This window comes from Phyllobates terribilis, unplaced genomic scaffold (assembly GCF_046119375.1).
Source record: "Phyllobates terribilis strain yellow unplaced genomic scaffold, ASM4611937v1 Scaffold_1__5_contigs__length_1240528914, whole genome shotgun sequence".
Lineage (NCBI taxonomy): Eukaryota > Metazoa > Chordata > Amphibia > Anura > Dendrobatidae > Phyllobates > Phyllobates terribilis.
Window position 1 is genome coordinate 621,517,993 of NW_027362761.1, and position 25,850 is coordinate 621,543,842.

Genomic DNA, 25,850 nt, shown 5'->3' on the forward strand with positions numbered 1-25,850 from the left:
GCTGCTGACTGTCACTCACCATTAACCTTTGCAATTTGTAATTTGCAGCTGCTGTTCTATTTTATTAGTAATGTACATGGACACTGAGAATATTCTTGCCTGCAGTACTAATCACCGGCCACAGGAGGCCTCTGTTTCCCCTGTAACGCTACAAGGACTATGGCTTAAACTGGTTTGTGCAGGATTTTTATTCAGAGACAGTTATCTAGTTCTGTGAGGAGACATAGAAACAGCTATTCTGTTGACAGAGACTTGTGTTATGTTATATAGACTCCGCTAGTTTAAACTGCAATTTGGAAAGAATCAGATGGAGCCCCAGGCCAGTGGGTAGTGCAGGCAATTGGGAGGAAGGGCCTGACAGGAAAGCATTGATTCAGTGGCCATCTTTGGAGAGTGAGGTGAGAGCTGGGAGGAAGAGGTCATGTGACATCTCCGTTGAGCGTCATCCGTGGAGCTGTGTGTTCCAAGGGGACAAAGACCGCACCAGGTAGCAGAGGATACTGTCGTGTTCTAATTTCACAAGCAGGGGTGAAGTTTGGAGGATGACGTCCACAGGGAATGGCAGAGCCCAAATCTCCAGAATCCAACATCTGTGACACACCCTGAGGGCCCTCCAGCAAGTCAGCTGTGATACCACGCACCGGTTAGAGACTCAGCATCTCAAGGTCAAACAGACGTTTTTCAGGAGGGCTCATCTCTGCAACAACACAGAGACCAGACACAGGTCGGTAAGTACTGAGCTCAGGCCCACCGCGAGGAATACGGTGGCAGGTGGAAGTGTGAACGCACACAGTAGGTTTGGTGCCGAACTCAGACAAGCAGATACAGGCACTTGAATGCATCAGTGCCCATCAGACTCAGCTTGCTGAAACACTGGGGACTTACAGAGACTACAGCATTAAAGGGAATCTACCAAAGTATACAGAGGTGTTACGAGGAGCGGCCCATTGCACTCACATGGTCCTTAAAGTGAACTCGAAGGTGTATAATTCAATAATTGGGTTCTACCTAGTGGGTTAAGAGTCGTTTTGTTAAGTTTGCAAGCTGCTGTACTGCATCATTAATAGGTCACCCCTGGTATCCATTTGATTGTTCAAGTTTTCCAGTTAAATACTCGGTAGCAGCACTAGGCGGGTGCACAACTAGGTAAATTATAGTAACGCAGTCAACATTTCGGTGTCTACTGAGTGACACAGCACAACGGTCCCAGTCAGTTCTGACCGGGTGTGTGTGAATTAACATGCTACATTTTGTTGGTCGGTGGAGGCGTAATCAGTCTGAGTTTAACAGTAAAAGTTCATTTGACAAGTTTAGTGTTTACTGCTTTCCTTGTGCACGGCTTCACTGTATCTTGGGAAGCCCACCCCGGTCCACGACTTACAATATATAGGGAAATGCTGGACCTGTAGAATGAGTGTGATATATACGGAGGTGCTGGACCTGCAGAGTCAGTGTGATATATAAGAAGGTTCAAAACTTGCAGAGTCAGTGTGATATATACGGAGGTGCTGGATCTGTAGAGTCAGTGTGATATATAAGAAGGTTCAAAACTTGCAGAGTCAGTGTGACTGTGAAGTAATTGATCTGTGATACACTGCAGTAACAGAACCTCAATAGCAGCATTTTTTTGTAATCCTCATAAAGTGCAATTACAAACCATGAGGGCAATTTTTAATCTAAATTGTAAGTCTCCACAATCCAGAAGTTTAGACTGCACCGTCTACCTCACAAATATGCAGATTGCTAACATTTTTTATTAAATGTACCATTTACAATTTTGAATATCTGTCTTTAATGTCCAATTTACCAAGCGCACACCTGACAGCCGCACTGCACACTGCGGCTGAATTTTCATTTCGCACCTACTTTCTGATGTAGCATTTTGGGTTACACTGACGTTTTCTTCAAGGGAAATTGACCTAAAAAATAAAAAGGGTAAAGTTTTACAACTTTTTCATAGCTGAATTTAACAACTGTAACTGCTACAACCAAACTGTTGGCTGTCAGTGCAAATTGTCTGCACCTAACAAACAGCCTAGCATTCTGGACTTTTGGTCGGGGGAGGAGAATAGTGGTTTAAAAAGTAAATAGAAGTTTGACGACGTTATACTCATGATGAACTATTGTAATACCTGTCTATCGATTCCAACTGTGGGCTGGATGAAGGGGACTTACACTTTGGGATGAGTCGCCCGCTCCTGCGCTGGTTTCCTGTCCCTTCTCTTTGGCACCGTCAGGTTTGGCACCGCCGGGTCTCCAGGGCCCGTCCACATTGTGTTCTCAGTAGAAAGGAATGTGTCGTCTCCCAGGGCCTGGTCTGCGGCAGGAATGAGGGGGAGCACCTGCGAGCTGCAGGATGACCGGGAGGCTGGCACGGAGGAGTTGGCACAGGTCGCCCTTGGCTCTTCCAGTTTCCCACTTAGCACATTTTATGAGCATTTTTATGAGCATAAATTGCTGGTTAATTAAGCGAGGAAGGAGACGAGCATTAAACTTCCCCTAGTCAGCAGCCACATGGAGGCACAGAGTCAGCGAGCAGTGATGGGCCTCTAACAGGTCATGTACATGGAAGGTTACAGACTGGCAGAGGACCTGGGGACACAGAGCACAGACCGGTGCTGGGGGATAGACCCGCGCTACACGGCCACGCCTGGCTGTTCAGGGGGCGCACTGTCTCCTTCCAGGACTCTTTATCTAAATGTATTTCAGGCTGCAGTCAGTTTCATGTAAAATATTGAAAAATTTTGTTTTCACGGGCCGATATGGAGCACAATTTTATGTCCTGGGACCCAGTGGCTTCTCCTGGGTGCAGATAAATTAGCGAGGAGCTGACAGCTGCTGGGAGGTGCACAGAGGTGCTAATCAATGCAAGGAAGGTACCTGCCCCTGAGGCTGCTGGTCCGGCTCCTCGTCAGAGACCTCACAATGCGAGTGAAGAACGTTCCCGCCACATGGCAATGTCCCACGTCTAAGCCACCCGTGGCCACGTCTGTGTGTGGGAACCTAATGCTTCTGTAGCTGCAAATGCTCAGCAAAGCAAATCACAGAACGTAATACCACCCAGATTATGGAAGAATCGTAGTCATGGTTGGTAAAAAATAGGAGTGGAAACATGGTGGCCATCTTATATATGACAGAAGGTAGAATTAGACATTAATGGTGTCCTGCTCCTGTGACCTCAGTGGGGGGAGGGGTGTGGATGAATCCTTAAATAACACTTCATGGTCAGACCCAGGAAAAGCAGTGGGTACGGCAGTTCTGTCCATACTTCCCAGCTTCTCCTCTGCCCCAAGTTATTCCGGATCCAGTTTGTGAGACGTTTCTGTATTTATCCCTCTTAGTTTATCCTGTTTTTGCCTTTTATGTGTCTTTATTATTCCATCTCTTGCAGATTATTAAGCATTGCACTACTTGTATATGACATCTACAATGTAATGCATTTGTCCCTGTGACGATACAGCCTATAAACTTAATCAGCCAGACGTTTAGATTTGTTAATCCAATAGAAATACACTATTATCTTTGTGTTGACTTGTAAATGTATGTGTATTTCTGTGGCTGGTCAAGAAAGACAGACCAGTATTTGTATAACCCTGAATGTTGTCTTCTCTTTGATTCTGAAACAATGATGTTTATTTACAAGAGCCCCTGCGATACCAGCTATGTAAATTTATTAGCTCAAACAATAAGACCTGAGCCCTGTGAGTAATGCCCTCCCTAACCCTTTAACCTGTGCATGTGTACTTAAAAAGGAGATATGCTTGGATAACAGTGAGACTTGAAACAGAGGTTGAAAGGAGACTTTACCAGAAGAATCAAAGCTCAGACTCTCTTCACACCATCAGCTTGGTAGGATGGCTTTACCCAGAGACACAGATTTAGATTTTACATGATTGCAGCCTAAGGCTATATAGCCCTGACTAGAAAGATACAGATCTGCTCCACTGACCATCAGAGAGACCATGGATACATTTGTGAAGACCAGGTTGGGATGATGAAGTCACCTGGTCCCATGAATATGTTGTTTGGGGTTGCCAGGTGAGACCCTCTGGTCGCCTGGAACCCATGGAGACATTCGGAGAAGCCAGATTGGGACCAGCCAGTCATCTGGCTCCATGGAAATTCTCGGAGAGGCCAGGGTTGAGGTAGTTAGCCCTGGAAGTCCCAAAGTTGCAACTGTTCTATCCCAGGCGGGCCAGCGGAAGGGTGAGACTGTGTAATGTTATACCATCTTGGGTATTTGCTGGGACTGTTCTATCTGTTTATTGTCCATTTTGTGGTTCAATAAAGTATTCCCACACTGTTGTACCATCACCCTGTGTTGTCTGAGTAGTATTATGCCCATGGAAGACCCCGGGTCTTTACAGTCCCCCATTGCTGCATCGCCAACACAGCGTCGAGGAGAGAAAATAACTTGTTTGTGTGACCCCCTGTCTGCAGAGTATGGGTATGCTGAGAAAGCCGGGTGGTCTGTGCTACTGTGTGACCTAGCAAGACGGCCAGTGGTAGCAGCAGACAGTGTGGTGTGAACATGTGGACCAGCTGTGGGGGGCACTAGCTCATTGTCAGCCTATTGTGATTGTCATAAAAATATTAAGAATATATTAAGTATTTTTCCAAACCCCTCATTCTCCCTCCTCTTTACCATTTGTCAAAGGAGAAGAGCTGACAATTTACGGAGCTGTCTGTATGCAAATTATCACATACAGGAGAAGTGGCTAATAGGCAATTGCCAGTACAAAGAGAGCTACAACCGAATTAACATACGAGTGTCTTTTCTAGTGGCACCGGCCTGTGATAAATTTACACATGGGTGAGGAGGATGCAGCTCGTTTAAGCTTCAAACACTATTCACAATAGCCAGGACAATTCCCAGCTACAAACTCCAGGCTTTTAGGCACTGACATGAAATATGGAATATCGGAAGTTTTATGATTCCGATAATAAGGGGACACATATCTTTAGCGGCAGGGTAAGCTAAGGAACAACGCGCTTATTTTTCCGTAGCTGTGAGCCCCTCTGGTGAGCTGTGGCTCAAAAGTACCAAAATAACGGACTGCAGCTATGCCATGTGTAGTCTCTAATTAAAGGTAAATGCATAATAAAGAATATGGCGTCACTTGCAAGTTTCTGCGATCAACCAATGATAAGTTATCCCAGAAGTTAGATATGTTAATAAAAATATTAAGGCTGGAGCCCAGCCCACGTGATGTCATCACAGGGGGTGTGTGGGCAGGTCTCCCCCTTCAGCATAAAAGACCCAGCTGAAGATGGGTCAGTACTCATTGCAGAGAGGTATATATTCTATAAGCAAGGGGTCCCGTAAGATAACAGTCAAATTGGAGCACCTCCCCTCCAGCTACACTGAATCGTCTCTGCGATCTGTCGAGTAAGTTCTTCATTAATCCTTTTTATTTTGTGTAAATGCATATGCACTGTTTTGTCCCCCCTTGTAAAATCTTTGCATATTTTTCACAAACACTGTCTCTCTAAAATTGTAGTTCTGTTTCTTGTGCTCTGTAATCGTCCTCCCCCGAAGCCATATACGCTACCAGAAAGCAGGTGTACAATCAGGCCTGTATTATATTTAAAAAATTGGTCAATGGTGGCAGCGAATAATATTAATTGGGCTATCGTGAAGCTGGCAGTGACCGTACGGGTGCGTATATGGGGCGCCCCTGAGGATTCGACCGCCACAGGGATGCTGCACTTCTTTAATGGAGTGTGGTGTTCTTCCTCTGAGGTAAGGCCAGTGTGATGGTTGTGACCTAACCTTTTGCATCCAACACAACATTTCTCCACCAGAGGGGGCTAGTATGCACTAGGTGCTGCTCCCCTGGTTACAGGGAGACTGGGGAACACAAAGTGGTAGGAACCAGTTAGTTGGTGAGGGTGGAGAACTTACAAGTTAGTTGCACTTTAGAATTCATATTTAATAAAAAGCCATCTTGGTCCTTGGTTCTTCTGGTCCTTTGTCTAGCCCTGGCTAGTCTTCTGGCAGTCTGTCTGTCAAATGGTCCTTCTGCTAATTAGTTAATTAGTTGGTCGTACTGTGCGGTCAAAATACTGTGTGTAATGTGACCTCCATCCGGGAGCGCAGATCCTGTGTGGGCCTGCGCCGGTAAGGGACACAGCCCTCGTGCCCTGGCCTTGGGACGAGAGGTAGGTTGCAGACAAGGAATTTCTCAACCCGGCCGAGGACAAGGATCAAGAAGGCCCGGGAGCTTCAGAGTGTAGCTCCCCAGCAAATGGGTCCCAGGGAGGATGCAGACGGAGCGGAGTACGCCACCTGTCCCGCCGGGCATCGGATGGAGAGGAATTGCCACCCGTGCCCTAGTCCTGAGAGGAGCTCAGAGGGAGATCCGGCCTATCTACACACGCACAGACGGGAAAGGGTGAAGTCTGTAGTGCAGGAACACTCTGGTGTAGGGTCACTACCGAACACTGGACTTTCTCGGAGGTGGTCGGACCCCCGTCCCTGGTGGCTGCAGGACTCCGCGGGGAGCAGGGAGTCGCCTTCCCGCTGACATCTCTAAGTGAGTAAAGCCTTGGAAGTTCACCCCTATGGCCTCCAGGCTGTTCATTACGCGCCATAACATGCGACGCGGTGCCCGTACTCCCCGCACTGCTACCCCCTCTCTTTCCTGTTTGCCTGCCCTGAGGCCTTGCTCCGCCTGTGGGGAGCAGTGAGAACTTTAGCCGCCATGACACCGGGCCTCAGCGGACTGCAGCGGCGCTGGTGACCCTTCACCAGGCACCACAGGTGGCGTAGTCGTTAAAATAAGCCACTCAACCCGGACAAGCCCACACCATCTCTTTCTAATGTGACGGCCCTGAGCACGGGTCGGGCCCGGGCGACGGCTGCATCCCATCTCTCCATCACAGGGCCTGACACCGAGTCCCCCAACACCCAGGGTAAAACACGGGCTTCTCTGAGTAGAGGCGTCACAACCTGGCGTAGTCGGCAGGATCGCGTGCCTGCAACCTGGCGTAGTCGGCAGGATTCGCGTGCCCGCAACCTGGCGTAGTCAGCAGGATCCGCATGCCCGCAGCAAAGGAAGAAGTGCCCATTGCTATCGGGTACTGTGTGCCTTACACCTTGAACTGTTGCTTTACACTTAAAATGGCGCCCGCCCAAGAAGAACAGATGCCATAATGTTGTGAAAAGACTGTCTTTGAATGCCTCCCATCTTGGGCTGGGCTCCCGCTTGGCGCCAAAAATGTGGACTGCCCCTTCCATCAGAGACTGTCCGCGGGGTAATGCCCATCAAACTGGATGGGCTGAACGAAGGCGGGCCTGTCAGCATTCCGCCCAGGAACCGCCCCGAAAGAGGAGGAAGAAGCAAAGCAACAAGGTGCGGCCATTGCAGTCGGAGCTTGGCAGTCAACAGAGGCAGACATGGATGCCTCTGGGGAGCAAGTCGACGCATCTACTGAACCCGGTTCAGGCCCTTCACCCGGCAGAGAGCAAGGCGGCAGCGTATTGACCCCGGGAGATATTACATTTCTCCAGCAGGAAGCTCCGGAACTCATAAGAAGGCAGAGAGAGGCCCAGGAGGCGGCGACGGCTGCGTGGCGGGAGGAGATGCTGCTGCGTATCCGTGACCGCCGCCAAGGAGTTGAGGTTCCAGGACAAGGGCATGCGGTGACAGAGGTCGAGAGCGGACCAGCGGCGGGTGTGTGTGCAACCCCTGCCCCGGCTGCAGAGCCTACCGTGACTATCTTGGACCTCATGTCGGAGTACCTGATTCCCCACGCGGTCACCTGGGAGCAAGCGTTGGCTCCAGAGCTTCAATCGGCAGCCATGGGTGGGGACCTGCGATGCCGCCCAAACCCTGATTCGGAGGTGCCTGAAGCTGCGGAGGAAGCTACCGGCTCCAACCCGGACTGGTCCGCGTCTACAGAGGACTCGTAGCAACCCGTTCTAACCCCGCTACCTGCACCGGCAGTAACCTGGCCCGAGGCTGAGGAGTGGGCCTGGGAAAACCAGGGGGGCGACCTAATGGGCTTCCCCCGGGAGACCCAGGCTGAAGCGCGGAGGAGGAGCCAGTGGTGCAGCGACCAGATATTCCAGCTTGCATGAGAGCAGCGTCGGCGGGAGCAACGCTGCGAGCGCCTCGAGGCCCGGACCATTGCTGCAAAAAACTCGGGCGCGTCAGGAGGAGGCCACCCGTCCCAGTCCCTGGTATGAAGGCCAAGTCATCCATTTTCTTCATGAGGCGGGGTGGGGGTTCATCCAGTGTCCCCAGTTCCAGGACGATGTGTTCGTCAGCCGGCGGGACGTCGAGCCGCGCCTCAAGAAGGGACACCGAGGTCGGAACCTCTTCCCGGGCGACACAGTGACTTTCACTCGCCACCAGGCGGAGCGTGGGTGGTACGCCCTGGACGTACACAAAGTGTCCGGGAGCAACGTCACCCCGCGCTCAGCCTCAGGGGACCGACTAGCCTCCGTCAGGAGGAATGAGCCCTTTCCAAGACGGCAGCCCGAAGTTTAAAGCAGCCCCCGGCTGTTGTTGCAGTTTTGTTTACAAGTTTAAAAGTTGACTTTTCCTATTATGCTTAATTTCTAACCCGGTTTCTAGAGACCCGTGTCCCTGTGGACTAGCAGACAGACTCTTTCCCCCTTGTATATAGTTTGCATCTCTTTAGGTGCTCCATATTGGTTTTATACAAAACCGCGGATATTCTCTACCTCAAACCTCAGAAGGAAAACCTGTCAGGATGGCTCTCTGGGAGGTCCAACTCGGGATCTTCATGCCCTGCAGCCACCCTAGGGCCAACGTTGGGGGTTTAGAACAGGTCCCTCGCACTTCTGAACTGACTCTGCGTCTTTGCACATAACCTGTCTGTTTGCCTGCAATAATGTCTCTGGAAAAATGCTAGCACTTTTATAATTTTATACTTTTATACTATGCACCTTGTTATGTAACGTTTAAGATATGTGCCTCCCATAAAGGGATGATAGTTTTGCTTGTTATTATAAAAAGAAAATTTCCTGGGTGTTACTTCTTTTGCAGCCCGCGGACGTGCTGTGTTTTACCAGGGGGGAATATGGCGCCCCTGAGGGTTCGACCGCCACAAGGATGCTGCACTTCTTTAATGGAGTGTAGTGTTCCTCCTCTGAGGTAAGGCCAGTGTGATGGTTGTGACCTAACCTTTTGCATCCAACACCACATTTCTCCACCAGAGGGAGCTAGTATGCACTAGGTGCTGCTCCCCTGGTTACAGGGAGACTGGGGAACACAAAGTGGTAGGAACCAGTTAGTGGGTGAGGGTGGAGAACTTACAAGTTAGCTGCACTTTAGAATTCATATTTAATAAAAAGCCATCTTGGTCCTGGTCCTTTGTCTAGCCCTGGCTAGTCTTCTGGCAGTCTGTCTGTCAAATGGTCCTTCTGGTAATTAGTTAATTAGTTAGTCGTACTGTGCGGTCAAAATACTGTGTGTAATGTGACCTCCCTCCGGGAGCGCAGATCCTGTGTGGGCCTGCGCCGGTAAGGGACACAGCCCTCGTGCCCTGGCCTTGGGATGAGAGGTAGGTTGCAGACAAGGAATGTCTCAACCCGGCCAAGGACCAGGATCAAGAAGGCCCGGGAGCTTCAGAGTGTAGCTCCCCAGCAAATGGGTCCTGGGGAGGATGCAGACGGAGTGGAGTACGCCACCTGTCCTCGCCTACCTGATCTATTCAGAGGGATTCCGGCTGCAAGAGGGGTACCGACCCCCAACACCTGACCTTGTACTCTATGTCCTGTACGGGAAAGCCCGGTTAGGCCCTGAGGATCCCGCCGGGTATCGGATGGAGAGGAATTTCCACCCGTGCCCTAGTCCTGAGAGGAGCTCAGAGGGAGACCCGGCCTATCTACACACGCACAAACGGGAAAGGGTGAAATCTGTAGTGCAGGAACACTCTGGTGTAGGGTCGCTACCGAACACTGGACTTTCTCGGAGGTGGTCGGACCCCCGTCCCTGGTGGCCGCAGGACTCCGCGGGGAGCAGGGAGTCGCCTTTCCGCTGACATCTCTAAGTGAGTAAAGCCTTGGAAGTTCACCCCTATGGCCTCCAGACTGTTCATTATGCGCCATACCATGCGACGCGGTGCCCGTACTCCCCGCACTGTTACCCCCTCTCTTTCCTGTTTGCCTGCCCTGAGGCCTTGCTCCGCCTGTGGGGAGCAGTGAGAACTTTAGCCGCCATGACACCGGGCCTCAGTGGACTGCAGCGGCGCTGGTGACCCTTCACCAGGCACCACAGGTGGCGTAGTCGATAAAATAAGCCACTCAACCCAGACAAGCCCACACCATCTCTTTCTAATGTGATGGCCCTGAGCACGGGTCGGGCCCGGGCCACGGCTGCATCTCATCTCTCCATCACAGGGCCCGACACAGAGTCCCCCAACACCCAGGGTAAAACACGGGCTTCTCTGAGTAGAGGCGTCACATATACACATATTCCATGCATTGGAATCCGGAGGTGTGTACGCCATACGCTCACTGCGTGCTTGCCGATACCTACGTAGTGAGTAATTGGGATCATGTGTGTGCGAATCCCTGACAATCCTGACAAAGTGACGACAGCGGTGGGATAATGTGTGATCTCCCCGGTGTCGTCCCTGTGAAACCCTGACAGCGATAGGTCAAAAGAGTGAGAAGTGGACGCCCCCTGAACAGGAGCATCCAAGGCACGTGTGTCACAAGCAAGTGGTGTGCCTGACACAGGCTTTTCGTATCCCTGTACATTGCTTGATGCAGAATGAGTTAACTAAGGAACCATCCAGGGGCGGAACTACCGCCCGTGCAGCCCGTTCATTGAACGGGGGCCCCGAGGGAAAGGGGGCCCCTCCTGCAGGGCCGCCATCAGGGCATGACTGCCCTGACTCCAGCATGGGGCCCGGCCAGTAGGGGCCCCCTCGGAGCCCCGTTGGGGGCCCCCCTCTTGTGCGTCTCTCTCCTCATGGGGCCCCCGGCCCCATGCTAAGCGCCGGGTCCGGGACATCTCAGCGCCTTCATGATTCCCCTGACTTCCGGTCATGTGATGGCGCCGTCACATGGCCGGAAGTCAGGAGAACCTGGTGTCAGCGATTTGGACGAGCGCCAGGATTCTGCAGTGATCGCATGGGGGTAAGTATAACAAGTTTTATTTTTTTTAAAATACAATTAACTAGGAGTGGGGGGAATGGGAGATGCGAGATGCACATGGGTGGGGGGGTGGGAGATGAGAGATGCACATGGGGGGGGGTGAGAGATGCACATGGGGGGGTGAGAGATGCACATGGGGGGGATGAGAGATGCACATGGGGGGGGAGATGAGAGATGCACATGGGGGGAAGATGAGAGATGCACATGGGGGGGAAGATGAGAGATGCACATGGGGGGGAAGATGAGAGATGCACATGGGGGGAGATGAGAGATGCACATGGGGGGGTGAGAGATGCACATGGGGGGGAGATGAGAGATGCACATGGGGGGGAGATGAGAGATGCACATGGGGGGAAGATGAGAGATGCACATGGGGGGGAAGATGAGAGATGCACATGGGGGGGAAGATGAGAGATGCACATGGGGGGGAAGATGAGAGATGCACATGGGGGGGTGCTGAGAGATGCACATGGGGGGGGTGCTGAGAGATGCACATGGGGGGGAGATGAGAGATGCACATGGGGGGGTGAGAGCTGCACATGGAGGGGTTTGAGAGCTGCTCATGGAGGGGTTTGAGAGCTGCACATGGGGGGGGTGTGAGAGCTCCACATGGGGGGGGTGTGAGCTGCACATGGGGGGGGGGTGAGAGCTGCACATGGGGGGGGTGAGAGCTGCACATGGGGGGGGTGAGAGCTGCACATGGGGGGGTGAGAGCTGCACATGGGGGAGGTGAGAGCTGCACATGGGGGGGGTGAGAGCTGCACATGGGGGGGTGAGAGCTGCACATGGGGGGGGTGAGAGCTGCACATGGGGGGGTGAGAGCTGCACATAGGGGGGGTGAGAGCTGCACATAGGGGGGGTGAGAGCTGCACATGGGGGAATTGGGAGTAGGGCGATAATGAGCTGCACATGGGGGGGTTTGAGAGCTGCACATGGGGGGGTGAGAGCTGCACATGGGGGGGTGAGAGCTGCACATGGGGGGGGTGAGAGCTGCACATGGGGGAATTGGGAGTAGGGCGATAATGAGCTGCACATGGGGGGGGTGAGAGCTGCACATGGGGGGGTTTGAGAGCTGCACATGGGGGGGTGAGAGCTGCACATGGGGGAATTGGGAGAAAATGAGCTGCACATGGGGGAATTGGGAGTAGGGGGATAATGAGCTGCACATAATGAATGTGGGGTGGGGGAGAGTAAATGATAAATGATGATGGGGTGGGGAGAGCACGGACATGATATAATGAATTAGGGCAGGGGGTGCATGTAAATAATGAATGCGGGGAGCAGGAAGTATAGAGTAGGGGGTGTTGCGGATGCAGGAGTGTAACTGGTAACAAATTGGCGGAAAGAGTAGAGGTTCTAATTAAATTATATATTGAGTGCCTATTTACAGTTAATGGGGGCACCGTGGTGGATTACAATTTATATTTGGAATGATAGGTTGCATAATAACTAACCATATATTGATGGTGGATGCACGTCTGTATTCAGCTGCGTAATGTAGAAGTTGGGGAATGTGCTCTAGATAACTGTGTTATTTTATGCAGAGACGAGTCCTGGCTGGAAGACGTGATGGCGGTCTGTGCTGGATGAAGGAGAAAAGCGTAGCTGAAGGACTTCACCTAGAGACGTCACCAGTGAGTCAGTGTATTACATGTACACTTACACTATATACTATGTACCGGGCTCCTGTGTATAATGTCACTGGTGATCACTGTATTACCTGTACACTATATACAGAGCTCCTGTGTATAATGTCACTGGTGATCACTGTATTACCTGTACACTATATACAGAGCTCCTGTGTATAATGTCACTGGTGATCACTAGATTACCTGGACACTTACATTATACATACCATGTATAGAGCTCCCGTGTATAATGACACTTATGGTAATATTAGTAATGTTGTGGTAATATGTGGTCTGGTGATGGTGTGGCGGTATTCCCTGTATGTGGTATTATTGGTCATTTTAAAAAAAAAAAATGTATATGACACATTCCCTTAAAGAAAACTAAATAAAAATATATCTAAAAAGAGTATTGGATATTTTAAGAAAATTTTAATAGGTTAGAGTAGGGCCCGGCCAGAAGAGTCTACCTTATCGTGGTGGCGGCTTTAAAAATCTTTTGGCCAAAACAAAAGCTGATGGCTATATGAACGTCAGGAGAACGTGGTGGCAGCGACGTGGACGAGCACCAGGATTCTGCAGGGATCGCATGGGGGTAAGTATAACAAGTTTTATTTTTTTTAAATACAATTAATTAACCAGGAGTGGGGGGAATCAGAGATGCACGGGGGGGGGGTGAGAGATGCACATGGGGGGGATGAGAGATGCACATGGGGGGGGGTGAGAGATGCACATGGGGGGGGGTGAGAGATGCACATGGGGGGGGTGAGAGATGCACATTGGGGGGGTGAGAGATGCACATTGGGGGGGTGAGAGATGCACATGGGGGGGGGGGTGAGAGATGCACATGGGGGGGATGAGAGATGCACATGGGGGGGTGAGAGATGCACATGGGGGGGATGAGAGATGCACATGGGGGGGAGATGAGAGATGCACATGGGGGGGAGATGAGAGATGCACATGGGGGGGAGATGAGAGATGCACATGGGGGGGAGATGAGAGATGCACATGGGGGGGAGATGAGAGATGCACATGGGGGGGAGATGAGAGATGCACATGGGGGAGATGAGAGATGCACATGGGAGGGATGAGAGATGCACATGGGGGGATGAGAGATGCACATGGGGGGATGAGAGATGCACATGGGGGGATGAGAGATGCACATGGGGGGATGAGAAATGCACATGGGGGGGATGAGAGATGGACGGGGGAATGAGAGATGCACATGGGGGGGATGAGAGATGCACATGGGGGGGATGAGAGATGCACATGGGGGGGAGATGAGAGATGCACATGGGGGGGAGATGAGAGATGCACATGGGGGGGAGATGAGAGATGCACATGGGGGGGAGATGAGAGATGCACATGGGGGAGATGAGAGATGCACATGGGAGGGATGAGAGATGCACATGGGGGGGATGAGAGATGCACATGGGGGGGATGAGAGATGCACATGGGGGGGATGAGAAATGCACATGGGGGGGATGAGAGATGGACGGGGGAATGAGAGATGGACGGGGGGATGAGAGAAGCACATGGGGGGGATGAGAGATGCACATGGGGGGGAGATGAGAGATGCACATGGGGGGGGATGTGAGATGCACATGGGGGGGGATGTGAGATGCACGGGGGGATGAGAGATGCACATGGGGGGATGAGAGATGCACATGGGGGGGATGAGAGATGCACATGGGGGGGAATGAGAGATGCACGGGGGGGATGAGAGATGCACGGGGGGGGATGAGAGATGCACGGGGGGGATGAAAGATGCACATGGGGGGGATGAGAGATGCACATGGGGGGGGATGAGAGATGCACATGGGGGGGATGTGAGATGCACATGGGGGGGTGATGTGAGATGCACATGGGGGGGTGAGAGATGCACGGGGGGGATGAGAGATGCACATGGGGGGGATGAGAGATGCACGGGGGAGGGATGAGAGATGCACGGGGGGGGATGAGAGATGCACGGGGGGGATGAGAGATGCACGGGGGGGGATGAGAGATGCACGGGGGGGATGAAAGATGCACGGAGGGGGATGAGAGATGTAAGGGGGGGTGAGCTGCACATGGGGGGAATGAGAGATGTAAGGGGGGGTGAGCTGCACATGGGGGGAATGAGAGATGCACGGGGGAATGAGAAATGCACATGGGGGGATGAGAGATGCACATGGGGGGGATGAGAGATGCACATGGGGGGATGAGAGATGCACATGGGGGGATGAGAGATGCACATGGGGGGGAGATGAGAGATGCACATGGGGGGGAGATGAGAGATGCACATGGGGGGGAGATGAGAGATGCACATGGGGGGGATGAGAGATGCACATGGGAATGAGAGATGCACATGGGGGGGAATGAGAGATGCACATGGGGGGGGTGAGAGATGCACATGGGGGGATGAGAGATGCACATGGGGGGATGAGAGATGCACATGGGGGGATGAGAGATGCACATGGGGGGATGAGAGATGCACATGGGGGGATGAGAAATGCACATGGGGGGGATGAGAGATGGACGGGGGAATGAGAGATGCACATGGGGGGGATGAGAGATGCACATGGGGGGGATGAGAGATGCACATGGGGGGGAGATGAGAGATGCACATGGGGGGGAGATGAGAGATGCACATGGGGGGGAGATGAGAGATGCACATGGGGGGGAGATGAGAGATGCACATGGGGGGGAGATGAGAGATGCACATGGGAATGAGAGATGCACATGGGGGGGATGAGAGATGCACATGGGGGGGGAGATGAGAGATGCACATGGGGGGGAGATGAGAGATGCACATGGGAATGAGAGATGCACATGGGGGGGGAGATGAGAGATGCACATGGGGGAGATGAGAGATGCACATGGGGGGGGATGAGAGATGTAAGGGGGGGTGAGCTGCACATGGGGGGGTTATGTTTACATAACTTTGTTGCCTTATGAAGGGCGGGGGGGGCCCCAAAAATTTCTTGCACAGGGGCCCACTACAGTCTGTGTCCGCCCCTGGAACCATCAGTGGGCTTGTTCTGACGGGGAGTTTGTAACTCCTTTATTTGTAGTTTTCTGAGCTCCTCTATGCTGATTTCTGACCACATGAAAGCTGAGCTGAACTTCGATGCGATCACACATCAGCTGAGAGGAGCTCAGAAAAAGACTACAGTATTGAAAACGATACCGCGTCATTTTAAAATGTCCCATGTTTGTAACTCGATGTCCCTCATGACTGAGGTATTGACATCATCCATGGTGGTGCTAGCGGTGGAAACACTAAAACATTACTTGCACAAAGAGGAACTAAACATACGGTTCTCAAGGTGCAAAGCTCTCCGATGATTCTGCGAGACACTTAGATTTGCATCTTTCCTGTAGAAATGATTGGCTCTGATTTACTTTTTCTTTGTTTCTTCTGCTTTTACGTTATGCTTTAATTGGTCACTATTTCTATGTTTCTGACGGGTTGCTCGTCTTTCTCATAGATTGAACTATGGAATAACCTGCTGCGTCTGGTGAATATTGCCGTGCGTTCACCCTTCTCATCTCTCTCCATTGATCTCTATATTCCATTCTTTCTATCTTTTTCATATGAACCTCATTATGTATAACATCTGCACACGTTCTCATCATTTATTACTTATAGATTTTTATGAAATTGCTTTATGATGGTAATATATCTCACTATGTGGCACTTATGCACTTTATTGTCCGTATATTGGCACTTTATTTGGAATCTTCCACTCACTTGCAGCCTCTGTTTCTGAGTTTCCTCCCAATCCCATAGAAATGTACATTTCATTCATGCCAGTGGGATATGATGTGCGTGTGGGCACCCCGCTGCTCTGTGTCTCTGTTCTTCTCGCGGCATCTTTATGGCATCCATGCCTGGGACCATTGTGACATGTCCCCACTCCTTGTTATGGGCGGTCTTACCTTGATGGCCCTGGGCTGTTGGATGGCACGAGTGGGGGTGCGCATTTGCCACTTTGATTTAATCTTATTGTTTGGACTTTGATCGCTTGATCAGCATCCAAGATATTTAAGTTCTTGTGGGTCAGATCAGTATACCAGTCCGCCTGAGGAAACAAGACACTAAATATGGGAAACGCGCGTTGGGGACTTCTATCATGTGGTTTACACTATTATCATGGATAAGAGCATTAATGCCACACGTCTGTCATTTGGAATTTGTATGTCTGCATCTAAGACCACTGCGTTTATAACATACAAAAATCTTTATGCACTCATATAATTTTGACCTATTGTTGCAGTTGTGCTTACACTGCCTTGATACCTATGTACTGCTGATTGTCGTTCATTATACTTTCTGCTTTTTCTAACACTTTTGACGTGTATGTAATTTTGCATTTAATAGTATGTTGAGTTGCTATTTCTAATTTTTGCGAGCTTATTGCTTATACTCAATAGCTAAATTAGCATTATAAAAATGTAGCTGGTGGATTTGTTTGATTTTATTTGTTACATTTTCTGTCACTTTTACTCCAGTATCTGATTGATAATTAAACCTTCGCTGATCTTCTTGTAGCCTTGACCTTTTGTTTCTCAGGTCCTGTGACATTTCTCTTCCATGTGGTGCCATTGCTGACAGCATGAAATGGGAAGGGGTTTTTCTGTAGTAAATATTGCCCTTTTATAGTCCCCTGTCTGCTTTACACCTGTGTAGTGAATAATTAGACTGACCTGTGATTGAATTCTTGTTAATTAGAGTCTTGCAGTCTTTGCTCCTGCCAGAGCCCACAATGTACTGAGCGGCGACCGAGCAGCCGCCTGAAATCCCAAGGTGGCTGGGAGGAATAAAACCGCTGTTAACTTGCAGATTAACCCCATACCTGCAGTTTAATAGCGTTTTTTACATGACGGGCTCCCCTTAATACTCAGTGTCAAGAACACAACTACCGCTGGCACCAATATGTCGTGAAGACCGCTCATTTGCGACACACGTTCCTCAGATGTGACCATAAAAGGGGACTTTGCTTCCCACTCACTCATCCGCTTACTATTGCAATAGGCCAACAATCAGCTGAGTGCCACCCACAAACGGTCCCCATATCCACACCCCACTTTACACTGCCACCAGTTTTAAACCAGTTTTAGCCCTCATTTCTGCTCTGGAACATATGTTCTTCAGGAACCTCCTAGAGAAACTATTTAGAAATAATAAGGTCTGATATCCATAAATTTCCCCCCACACATAGATTATGATTGCCCCATAGACCTGGTACCAAACTCCCATCTCTCCAAGGGTAAAAGATATAATCCTTCTGGTCCAGAACGTCCAACAATGAAAGATTATATAGCAGACAGTCTGCAGGAGGGTTCATGTGGTGGCAAGGTTCTTTTTTGGGGATAATATTATGGTGGTCTCAGACCAACTATTGACGGGAACTTAACAACATTGCGGGATGTATCACCCCTGAGGGTCACTATGAAGATCTTGTGATGCCCTTTGGGCTCAGTAATGCGCCAGCTGTTTTTTCCAAAAATTGTTAGCGAAATATTCAGAGACATAACCAATATGTGGTTGTCTCTGGCTGACATCTTGGTTTATTGACCTGATATTATGTCACACATCCAACATGTACATACTGTAGTCCAAAGACTCAGAGACAATTCTCTATTAACTAAACTTGAAAAATGTGTGCTCTTGGTTGAAGAAGTAAATTTTCTTGGGTAAATCTTGTCTACTAAATGTTTACAAATGGACCCCTCTAAAGACTAAGCTATTAAGGAGTGGGTACAACCAAAGTCTCTGAAGGCCTTGCAGTGTTTTTTTTAGCAAATTATTGTCGGAAGTTTATAAAAAAATTTCCAAGTTTGCTAAACCACTGACTGAGTTGACCACTTTCTCGAAGGTGGCAATTATAAAATCACTGTTATCTTGATCCCTAGGTCAAAAGAGTTAGCCCCTGATGATGTTCCCACCTAAAAATTGTTTGCTCCCTATCAGTTCCATTTGTGAGTCCCATAGGAATCCCACTACGCAGTTCTTGTAGGTCATTCCGGGATTATTAGTACTCTTCTACTTGTGGCCAGGTATTTTTGGTGCCAACCATAGTTTGAGACTGTGAGGAATATGTGTCCAAGCCAAAGCTCCCGTACTTTTCCCATCAGACCTCCTACCTCCAACCTCCTGCCCTCCAACCCTTATATACTTCAAAAAGTCCTTGGATCCACCTCTCTATGGACTCTATTACTCACCTCCCACCATCAGAAGAAAAGACTGTAATTTAGATAAGAGAGAGGGACAGGGAGACTCCATGCGGGTGGTACAAATCCAGGCAAATCCATAACAATGCTGAGGAGAATAATATCACCGGAGGGTGCCGATCCTGCTGGTGAGCACAGCCATAAAGGAAAAAAAAGGGAGGATCTGTATCCAGCACACAGGTAAAATCAAAAACCTTTATTAATCCATGTTAAAACCAAGAAAAAATACCCGACGCGTTTCTGGTGCCAAAAAAGCGCCACTGTTACGGGTGGAACCTCTGTGCTTCTGTGACGCTCTAGCAGCCCTCCCTGGGAAATGGGGTTACTCGGAGCCGGGTCGGTGTAGGGGTAGCGGGGGAGGCAGTCGTGGCCTGGACCCATTCCGTGCCCAGGGCCATCACATAAAAATATATGGACTTTCAAGTAAGAGTGGTATTTTTCAACTACACCACCTACGGTTTCCGGTGATGAGCACCAGCGCTGCTTCAGTCCATTGAGGCCGGTGTTACAGGCAGCCAAGATGGGACGGCTCCCCGCAGGTGGAGCAGGCCTCAGGGCAGTGTGATGAGGAAAGGTGGGTGCAGTGCCGTGCAGGAAATAACAGGCTGAAGCGGGGTGTGAAGTCATCCAGGGTATTTTACTCACATTCAGATGAACTTTAGCTGCAAAGTTCAGGAGAGGGAGAGGGGGAGAAAGCAGCAGAGAGAGAAGGAGAAAGTTCAGGGGAGCAGAGCAAGTGAAGAGCTCACCCCAGGCAGCAGAGCAGAGGACGCCAAAGTCCTGGGTTGTACAGGGATTGAACGTCCCAGCAACCGAATCTGGGGTACAGGAGACTGCAAGTTTTCTCGCCACAAGCAGAAGCCCGGCAGCACAGCGGTAGAACTAGAGCCTGGAGCTGCACCCAAGATGGCAGTACCCATTATAGGTTCGCACTGCCTGCTAGTACGGAGCTTAGGGCAGGAGTGAAGAAGAGGGACCACAGGATAGCTCACAGGCAGCGGGGCCCGCAACGGAGAAGCGCAGCAGGCAGGCCTCCAAACCCACCTGACGGGGCGGACTCCGACTGCTTCCAGGCTGACCAGACCCTCCTGGACCTAGTGACCAGTGCCCCGGACTCCACAGCTTTCCCTGCAGTAACCAGACTGCATTCCTCGTGTCTGTCTTCTTCTTCTGCACCTCCCCGCAGCTGTGCTACCACCGTGACTATCATTACTGCTGCCACCCTGCTCTCTGCACCCTGTTTCCCCTGCCGCCATCCTTCATATTAGCTTTCTCAGTCCCTGGGGGCTCGCTTCGCCTGTGGGAAGTGTTTCAACTTAGCTGCTATACCATCTATCCCCCAGGGTCCACACAGCAGCGCTGGTCATCCCTGACCAGGCACCACAGGTGGCATCACATAAAGACTACAAATCCCCTGTAAATACTCCCCTCATCTGCTCGGCCAGGGCCACGGAGCTGGGCCACTGCCACCGTGACTTCCCTGGAAGACTGCCGGTCCAGCTACCGAGTACCCTAGGCCCTCACGGCCTCTGCAGGTGCGCGCCACAGCAGCAGCTAGAGCAGCTAGAGGGGAGCAGGAAGACGCCGGACCGGGACCGCGGCGGTGAGGGGAACGGCGTCTATGCCCGGCAGGAGGCAGAGACGCCGATGCTACAGTACACCCCCATTTACACCCCCTCTTCTTTAGGCCGGTGAGAAATTTTTTAAGAAGATGAGGGGCATGAATGTTCTCCCTGGGTTCCCAAGACCTCTCCTCCGGGCCAAACCCCTTCCAATCCACAAGAAAGAAAGTCTTTCCTCTTACCCTCTTGGTGTCCAAAATGTTCTCTACCTCAAAGACGTCCTCAGCGGAGACTGGAGCTGGGGTGGTACCTGGATCTTCAGAGAAAGAATTAAGAACAACTGGTTGAGGAGAGATACATGAAAGGAGTTGGGAATCCGTAAGGTGATCGGGAGTTTCAGCTTGTAAGCCACGGGATTAATTTGGTTCAGAACCTTGAATGGACCGATGAACAGCGGACCCAACTTATAAGAAGGTATCTTGAGACGGACATATTTGGAGGAAAGCCAGACCTTGTCTCCCGGACGGAATTGAGACGGATCCAGACGTCTCATATCAGCATGTTTCTTCATCTGCTCAGAGGACAAAAGAAGCGCAAATCTAGTGTCTTCCCAAATAGCCGAAAATTCGCTGATGAGAGACCCACAAAAAACGGGGATTTAGTAGAAGACTCGCTCTTATGGTTGTTATAGGAGAACTCGGCCCAGGACAGGAGCTCAACCCAATCGCTATGGTGAGCGTTGACAAAGTGCCGAAGAAAGCTGGTAAGGATCTGATTGATATGTTCCACTTGACCATTGGACTGAGGATGATAAGCAGAGGAGAAATCCAAGGAGACATCCAGCAGCTTGCACGTGGCTCTCCAGAAGCGCGAAGTGAATTGAACTCCGCGATCCGAGAGAATGTGGAGGGGTAGGCCGTGAAGAAGGAAGATGTGATGGATGAAGTCCTTAGCCAGCACAGAGGCAGAGGGATGAAGTGGGCCATCTTAGAAAAACGGTCGGCGACCACCCAAATGACTGTACAACCGGCAGAAACAGAAAGATCCATGATGAAGTCCATTGCTATGTGTTGCCACGGAGCAGAAGGCATGGAAAGAGGAAGGAAACGGCAGGCTGGAAGGTGCCTGGGAACCTTGTTACGGGCACAAGAGAAACAAGCCGCGACAAAGTCCACAACATCCTTGCTCAGGGAAGGCCACCAGTAATGTCGGGCAATGAGCAGAAAGGTCTTCCTCTGGCCAGCATGACCGGCTAGTTTGGATAAATGGCCCCAGAGTAGAACCTTCTTCCGATCTGGAACCGCTACGAAGGTCTTACGGGGTGGAAGATGAGATAGGTCAAATGGAGCAACAGTCATTACTTTGGAGGGGTCAATGATATGTAGTGGCTCCTCCTCTTGGTCGGAAGACAGGAACGAGCGGGATAGAGCGTCAGCCTTAATGTTCTTGTCCGCCGGGCGGTAGTGCAGAGTGAAGCAGAATCGGGCAAAGAATAGAGACCACCTGGCCTGACGCGGATTTAGTCTTTGGGCATTCTGCAAATAAGCAAGGTTCTTATGGTCAGTGTAGATGACCACCGGGTGCAGAGCACCCTCAATAAAATAGCGCCACTCCTCCAGCGCTAACTTGATGGCCAGCAGTAGTTGCATTCGGACGAGGAGAAGAGCTTGGAGAAGAATCCACAGGTCACCATTCGCCCGGACGAGGATTTCTGGGTGAGCACCGCTCCGGCACCGGAGGAGGAGACATCAACCTCCAGGAAGAACTGCTTGTTGCAATCCGGAGGGTGTAGCACAGAAGCGGAGGAGAAGGCTAGTTTAAGGGAGACGAAGTCCATTCCCTGGGATTTACGCCTTTATGGGCGAGCGCAGAGATGGGAGCAGTCCGGGAGGAGAAATGAGGAATGAAGAGGCGGTAATAGTTTGCAAAGCCCAGGAATTGTTGAATCGCCTTCAACCCCTCCGATCGGGGCCACTTTAAGACGGCAGACACCTTCTCGGGGTCCATCCGCAGACCAGTCTCGGAGATAATATAACCCAGGAACAGCAGAGAGGTCTGCTCAAAGATGCATTTCTCGTATTTAGGCGATTCTACCAGAGTCTCAGCAGAACCTGATGAACATCCCTCCGGTGTGAGGGCAGATCCGGAGAGAAAACCAAGATATTGTCCAGGTACACCACCACGCAAGAATACACGAGATCTCGGAAGATGTTGTTCACCAGCTCCTGGAAGACGGCTGGAGCATTACAGAGACTGAAGGGCAACACGCGGTATTCGTAGTGACCGTCCCGGGTGTTGAATGCCGTCTTCCACTCGTCTCCCTGGCGAGTCCGGACCAAATTGTACGTCCCACGAAGATCGAGCTTGGTGAAGATGTTCGCGCCTTTAAGGAGGTCAAACAGCTCCGAGATGAGAGGCAGGGGGTGCTTATTTTTTATGGTAATCTGGTTTAGGCCCCTGTAATCGATACAGGGACGTAGAGAGCTGTCTTTCTTCTTGACGAAGAAGAATCCTGCTCCAGCCGGGGAGGTAGATTTCTGGATAAATCCCCTAGCAAGATTCTCCTCTATGTACTCAGACATGGCGCGGGTCTCGGCCAGCGACAAAGGGTAGATTCGCCCGTGGGGAGGAGAAGCACCAGGTACCAGGTCGATAGGGCAATCATACGGCCTATGAGCCACTGGGTTGAGGTGCCGCAGGAGCGGGTACCACTCGATTAGAGACTGACACAGTCTGGGTGGATAGCGAGTCCAGGCGGGAGTTGACTGTCTGCAGATAGGACAGAATAGTATCCTGTTGGGATCTCTGGCGAGAGACCTCTTGGTACAGGTCTGAGAGCGAAGGAGCCTGGGAGCCACCGGATTCCATGGCCTGTGCACACTGTTACGGGTCCAGGTGGTGGAACCTTTGTGCTTCGGTGCAAGGAGGGACCAGAGGGGCGTAACTAAGTGGCTACTCGGAACAACCCAGGTCACACGGCGGCTTAGTCGACTCCGTGAACCAGGGAGGGACCGGGCAGGTGAACCAGGTGCCACTCTGGGACCGACCTTGTGTGAGAGCAGGTGACTCCCATGGTTCAGATGACAGGAGCTGACCGGTACAGTGGATGAGCACGGCAGGAAGGCTGGCGGGAAATCCGGGTAGATAGGCTGGCGAGCACGGCAGGTAGCTGGCAGGTGCTCCGGGTAGGCAGGCTGGCAGGCACGGCAGGTAACTGGCAGGTGTTCCGGGTAGGAAGGCTGGCGGGCATGGCTAATAGACAGACTGGCGGGCAGGACTGTTAGACAGACTGGCGGGCAAGGCTGACAGGCAGCGGGACCTGAGGGCTGAGAAAAGTGTTAGCACACAAAACAACAACTTTGCACAGGCACCTCCATTTTGGAGGAGGTGCCTTATAAAGGGGAAGTCCTCTGGCCATTGGCCAGGGACTCTTTAGGACGGCGCGCTCGACCCCATTAAGAGGGAGGGAGTGCGCGCGCCCTAAGCACAGTGCGCGGTGTGCGCCACAGCAGCAGCAAGAGGGGAGCAGGAAGACGCCGGACCGGGACAGCGGCGGTGAGGGGAACGGCGTCTCTGTCCGGCAGGAGTTTGAGACGCCGATGCTACAGCCTTTAGTCATAGGACAATGATTATCAAGCTGGTATAAATAGAACAGTGAACCAATCAACATGAAACACAAGGATTTCATTAACAATACAGAAGCTGTGCAAACAGAGAATATTCCTGATTTTGACCTTGACTTCAGGGGCATACATAGAAATCATGGGGCCCCATAGCAGAAGCTCTAATTGCCCCCCCCAAAATATATATATATATTTGTCTGTGTCACAGAAGAGCAGATCTCACAACCTTCCATCCTTTACATAGTAATTTGTCTCCTGCTGAAATCCTTGATTCCTCTTTCATTGCCCCCATAAAGTGTGATGCCAATAAAAGTGCCCCCCAAACACAGTATGATACCCCCACGGTGCATTCCTCCACATTAGCCTCCACATGCACAATATAATGACCCTATTGTACCCCACCTCAACTCCCAAGGCAAAGTATGGTGACCCCAACACAGTATGATCCCCCAACTGTGACGCCCGCACTAGCCCTCCAAACAGTATGATGGACCCAATACAAACCTTCACACCGTATAATTGCTTTCATACAGTATAATGGCCCCTCACACAGTCTTCAAAATATTATAATGACCCCACATAGCCTTCCATATAGTATAATACGACACCCATAATCCTCCATATAGTATAATGCGCCCTCCATAATCCTCCATATAGTATAATGAGCCCCCCATAATCCTCCATATAGTATAATGAACTTCCCATGGTCCTCCATAGAATATAATGCACTCACCGTAGTCCTCCATATAGTATATTACATACCCCATAGGGTAAAATGCAGCCCCCATATAGTATAATGCACCCCACAGTCCAGCAGTATTATGGGCACCACATACTCAATGATTTTAAAATACTATATATTTTAAATAAACCGACCCGAGTATAAGCCGAGGCCCCTAATTTTACCACAAAAAACTGGGAAAACATATTGACTCGAGTATAAACCTAGGGTGGAAAATGCAGCAGCTACTGATAAATTTCTCCATCCTGGTATGTATGGCACCCCTCATCCCCCAATCCTGGTATGTGTGGCCCCCTCATCCCCAATCCTGGTATGTGTGGCACCCCTCATCCCCCAATCCTGGTACGTATGGCCCCCTCATCCCCCAATCCTGGTATGTATGGCCCCCTCATCCCCCAATCCTGGTATGTGTGGCCCCCTCATCCCCAATCCTGGTATGTGTGGCCCCCTCATCCCCAATCCTGGTATGTGTGGCACCCCTCATCCCCCAATCCTGGTATGTATGGCCCCCTCATCCCCCAATCCTGGTACGTATGGCACCCCTCATCCTCCAATCCTGGTATGTATGGCCCCTTCATCCCCCAATCCTGGTACGTATGGCACCTCTCATCCCCCAATCCTGGTATGCATGGCCCAATCATTTCACACATAAAACAAATAAACACTTATACTCACCTTCCTTCCTCACCTTTGCTCCAGCGCTGCGTCCTGTCTGCCAGCAGCTTATGTCGGAATCTGAGCATCTATCCTCCTTGTTCCCCCGCTGCTTCTGGGCCCTCCCGGCTCACGGGCCCATAGCAGTGGCGTGGCCTGCCGCCATTGGCGGTATGCCACTGCTTGACTTGTTTATTAACTATTCTCCTGCCTTATGATTTTGTCCCTACAACTACCTCCTGGCTCTTTCCAGACAACTGGACCATTTTTTCTGCCAGCATCCACCACAGT

At 51.0% G+C, this 25,850-nt stretch overlaps 1 long non-coding RNA gene across 1 annotated transcript in view; it reads left to right on the forward strand.

The window, feature by feature from the left end:
- The first annotated feature begins 487 nt into the window (after window positions 1-487).
- Window positions 488-25,850, forward strand: part of LOC141169811 (uncharacterized) — an 86,638-nt gene continuing 61,275 nt past the window's right edge. Inside the window, exons 1-2 of the long non-coding RNA XR_012252301.1 lie at window positions 488-728; window positions 12,679-12,768. This is a non-coding gene — a long non-coding RNA (uncharacterized lncRNA). The remainder of the gene's footprint in view (window positions 729-12,678; window positions 12,769-25,850) is intronic.